Genomic DNA, 5,000 nt, shown 5'->3' on the forward strand with positions numbered 1-5,000 from the left:
GGCTACGAGGGCCAGGTGGGGGGGGGGGGGGGCAAGGGCACGAGGCGGGGGGGTGCACGATGGGTGGGAAGGGGGCAACAAGATCACAAAGAAAGGATGTGAGAAGAAGAGGTATGTGAGCAGGAACAAGAGGGTAAAGGCGGGGGAGAAGAGAGAAGGGGGAAAGCGATGAAAATTCAGAAGGATGGATAGAGAGAAAGACAGTAATGGCATGGATGGATGAATGAAGGGAAGGAGGGAAGGAGAGAGAAATGAAGGGAAAAAATGGTGCGAAAGGGAAGAGGAGATGAAGGAGAGGAAGTGGGTTAGAAGCAGATGAGAAGGAAGGGAGAAAAGGAGGGAAGAATTGTAGGAAGAGGGGAAAAGCGATAAAGAGGGGAAAAGGGAAAATACAGAAAATCCGGAGAAATACGCATCAGAACCATTTTCATCAAAAGATAAAATGAACTTAACCTTACAGAACACAGAAAATATAAAACAGTAAATGTCAGGGAAAAAATCCAAGTGTTCCGGTTTTGTAAAAAATGTAAAATTATCGAAATTGTCGGCAAGGGAAAAGAGAGAGAGGAGAGAGGAGAGAGGGAGAAGAGAGGAAAGACCGGAAAGATGGGTGAAGAAGAGAGAGTGAAGTGGGGCGAGAGAGAGAGAGAGAGAAAGAGGAGAGTGGATGAGAGGAGGACCAGAGAGAGAGAGAGAGAGATGAAGAGAGAGCTGAGAGAGAGATGGGCCGAAGGGAGGATGAGAGAGAGAGAGGGAAGAGAGAGAGAGACGAGAGAGCGAGCCGAGAAAGAGAGAGAGATGAGAGAGAGAGAGAGAGAGAGAGAGAGAGAGAGGGAGAGGGGGGGAGGGGGAAGAAAAGAGAACGAGAGAGAGAGCGTAGGGAAGGAGAGAGAGTTAAGAGAGAGAGAGAGAGAGAGTGAGGAAGAGGCGTGAGAGAGAGAAGGATAGAAGTGAGAGAAAAGAAGAGAGGAGAGAGAGAGAAGAGAGAGGAGAGGGAGTCGATGAGCGAGAGAGAAAGAGAGAGAGAGAGGGAGTGAAGGAAGGAGAAGAGGGAAGATTTTTTTTTTTGGGAGAGGAGAGTGAGAGAGGGAGGACGGGATGGACGAGAGAGCTTGGAGAGAGAGAGAGAAAGAGATGAGAAGAGAGAAGTGACGACGAATCGTCGGAGAGAGAGATTGTGATGAGAGACGGATGAGAGAGAGAGAGAAGAGAAAGAGAGAGGGATAAAGGAGAGAGGAGAGAGAGGAGAGAAAGAGAGAGAGGAAAGAGAGAGAGAGACGGACGAGAGAGGAGCGAGAGAGAGTGGAGGATGCGATGAGAACGAGCGACGAAAGAGAGAAGATGAGAGAGCGAGACGAGAGAGAGAGAGAGAGAGACCGGAAGATGTAGGAGTGAGAGACGGAGAGAAAGACGAGAGATCGAGGCGAGAGGAGAAAGCAGAGACGAGAGAGATGAAGACGAGCTAGCAGACGGGTGACCGAAGAGAGAGACAAGGAGAGAGAGGATGAGAGGAGAGAGAGAGAGAGAGAGAGGGAGATGAGAGAGAAGAGAGAGGGAGAGGAGGAGAGAGAGAAAAGGGGAGGAAGACGAGTGACAGAGGAGAGAGACGGAGGGGAAGGAAAGGGGAGGATGAGAGAGAGAGAAGGAGACGAGAGAGAAGATGAAAGAGAGAGAGAAGAGAAGGCACAGAGAGGAGAAGAGAGAAAGCGATGGGGGTGAAAAAAAAGAGAGAAAGAAAAGGCGAGGAGAGGAGAGGAGAGAGAACGAGGAGGGGGGGGGAAAGGGGGGGAGGAAGGAGAGGAGAGAGAGATAGGTGAGAGAAGAGAGGGACGAGAGAGGAGAGGGACTGATGAGAGAAGAGAGAGAGGTGTAGAGTTGGAGGAACGGAGAATGAAGAGACGGAGAGAGACTGAGAGATAGACAGAAGAGAGAGAGAGATGAGAGAGGCAGAGACGAGATGAGAGGGAGAGAGGGAGAGGGATGACTGAGAGAGGATTGAGAGAGGAGAGAGGGAGAAGAAGGGGGAGGAAGAGAGAGGCAGATGGGAGAGAGAGAGGGGAGAAACGAAGAGCCGGGAAGGGAGAAGAGGGGGTGGGGAAGAGGGAAGGGAGAAGGGAAAGAAGGGGAAAGGAGAAGAAGAGAGAGAGAGAGAGACGGAAGGGACTAGATGAGTGCTCAGAGGCATCAGGAATGAGAGAGAGAGAGAGAGAGAAAGAAAAGCAGGAGAGAGAGAGGATGAGACGAGAGGAAAGATGCGAGGACGAGAGAGAGGAGAAAGGGGAGCGATGAGAAGTGAGAGAGAGGAGGAGAGAGAGAAAGGGGAGGAGAGAGGGGGCGAGAGAGAGGGGGGAGAAAGGGAGGGGAAAGAAGGAAGATGAGATGAGAGGAGAAGGAGAGAGAGCAGAGAGAGATGAGACGAGAGATGAGAGAGAAGATGAGGCGAGTACGAGCGAGAGACGGGAGACGGAGAGGAAGTATGGAGGAGAGAGGAAGAGAGAGAGAAGAGACGAGCGAGAGAGGAGACGAGGGACGAGGAGAGAGAGAGAGAATACGGCCGGACGAGAGAGAATAGAGAGCGGAGAGAGAGATAAAAGGGGGAGGAGACGATGAGGCGAGAGGAGATGAGAGAAAGGAAAGGGGAGGAGAGAGGAGGAGAGAGAGAAGATGAGAAGAGAGAGGAGAAGTGAGGAGAGAGGAGAGAGAGAGAGAGGAAGAGAAGAGTGAAGATGAGAGAGGAGATGTAGGAGAGAGAGATTGAGAGAGGAGTCGAGGGGAGAGAGAGAGTGGAGAGAGAGGATGGGGAGAGAGGAGGAGTAGAGATGAGAGATCGAGGGTGAGAGAGGCGGGATGAGAGAGCGAAGAGATGGGAGCGAGAAGGGAGGGAAGAGACGAGAGAGAGGAGGAGGAAGAGAGAGATGAGAGAGAGGGATGAGATGATGGGAAAAAAAGGGGGTGGGGGGGGGGCCGAGAGAGAGGAAGAAAGAGCCGGAGAGAGAGAGAGAAAAAGAAAGACGGGAGAGGAGAGACGGAGAGGAGAGAGAGGTCGAGATGAGATCGAGGAGAGAGACGAGAGAGAGAGAGAGAGAGGAGAGAGAGATAGAGAGAGGAGAGGAGAGAGAGATAGGAGAGGAGGAGAGAGAGGAGAGGGCCGGAAGGTCGCCTGAGAGGGAGAGTTTAGGGGAGAGAGAGAGCTACGGGGAGAGGGAGGGAGGAGAGAGAAGGGGGAGGAGCGAGGATGAGAGGAGAGAAGAGAAAATAGATTACCCAGCTTATCCAACAACCCTAAAACGCACTCTTTTTTGTTTTACCTCATTACTTCGCACTTTTCAGGATACTTGGGCGAGCGCCATAAGCTCGGCTGGGGGACAACGCTGGCCACAAAATCTCACTTTATCAAACACTTACAAAAGTACAAGAACATACCCACCGTTACTATTATTCGAAATCCGGCCAGGTATCGTGTTTTCAAAGACCATTTCGTGTTTTAAGTGTGAGAATGATATTAAAAAATTATATAAATGTATATTTAAAAAGGCGTTTCTAAGTATAAAAAGAGGATATTAATTTTATTACCTTGTTTTCACTTAGTGTTATTATTCTTTTAGTATGGGATCCAGGGTGAATGATTAATAATTTTCTGGAAATATCTTTATTTCATTGAACAGTTGACTCATTTCTTAACAGACCAAACATAATTCCTTAATTCGTCGACCTATCTATCAATCTCTTATTAAACCACAAAGCCTTAATCTATCGATCAATTTACCCATTTCTTACCAGACATAACATTATATAATAATTTCATCTATTATAATTCTTTTAACCTGACGACCCCCGTTGCCCTCCTTCGCCTACAGGGTGTTCGTGTCCTTGTGGAGTTACGTGAATCTGAAGAACCGACGGCGAAAGCACGTGGAAAGCGTGGCCGAGTCGAGCCTCCAGACGCAGGGTAAAAGTTCTCCATTTTATTATCATTATTATTATTATTATTATTTATTATTATTATTATTATTATTATTATTTTATTATGAATTTCACAAGCACACAAAATAGTATTCTCTTTTTTTCCCCCAAGACCTCTAGAGTGTACAGAGAGAAAAAGAAGGAAACGATGGAAAGATATTGATGAGCTTTGCAAAACAGCATCTCCTGTTTGGATCCAGGGTCGAAGTTGTTTTTATGATGTTCTAAAAAGCGTACGTCAGGGTTTAACGGCCCCCATATATATATGTATATATATATATATATGAGTTGGTATAGATATATATATATATTATCTTATATATATAAATAGATATATATATTAGATACTATATAATGTATATATATATATATATATCATATATATCTATATCTATCTATCTATCTGTCTGTCTGTCTATCTATCTATATATTTTTTTGTTTTTTGTTTTTTTGTTGTTTTTTTTTGTTTTCTTTTTGTTAACTTTTGTCTGTTTTCTTTGTCTCTTCGTCTTATTGTTTTTCTGTTTTCTTTTTGGTTATTAATAATATTCTTTTGTTTTTGTTTTCCGTGTCGTGTTGGACTCTTCTTCCTTCTTCCTCTTCTTCCTCTTCTTCCTTTTCTTCCTCTTCTTCTTTTTGTCGCTTATTCATTTCTTTTTATCTCTCATTCGCCTGATGCCCATTTTCTTTGTCTCTTCTTATCATTTATCCATTTTCTATTATTTCCTATTCGTTTTGCATTTTATTTTGTTTCTTAGTCATCTCTCTCTCTCTCTCTCTCTCTCTCTCTCTCTCTCTCTCTCTCTTCTCTCTCTCTCTCTCTCTTCTCTCTCTATCTTATCTATTCTATCTATCTCTTCTCTATCCTCCCCCCTACTTCTCACTTCAATATTGTTACCCTTTGGAAATTTTTCTCCTAGTAATAACTCTCTCTCTCTGTCTCCTCTCTGTCTCTCTCTCTCTCTTCTCTCTTTTCCTCCGTTCTCCTCCCCCCCCCCTCTCTCTTTCTCTCTCTCTCTCCCCCCTCGCTCTCCTCT

At 45.8% G+C, this 5,000-nt stretch overlaps 1 pseudogene; it reads left to right on the plus strand.

Moving 5' to 3' along the window:
- Positions 1–5,000, plus strand: part of LOC119577245 — an 11,075-nt pseudogene that overhangs the window by 5,237 nt on the left and 838 nt on the right.

Source organism: Penaeus monodon, chromosome 9 (genome assembly GCF_015228065.2).
Source record: "Penaeus monodon isolate SGIC_2016 chromosome 9, NSTDA_Pmon_1, whole genome shotgun sequence".
Taxonomy (NCBI): domain Eukaryota; kingdom Metazoa; phylum Arthropoda; class Malacostraca; order Decapoda; family Penaeidae; genus Penaeus; species Penaeus monodon.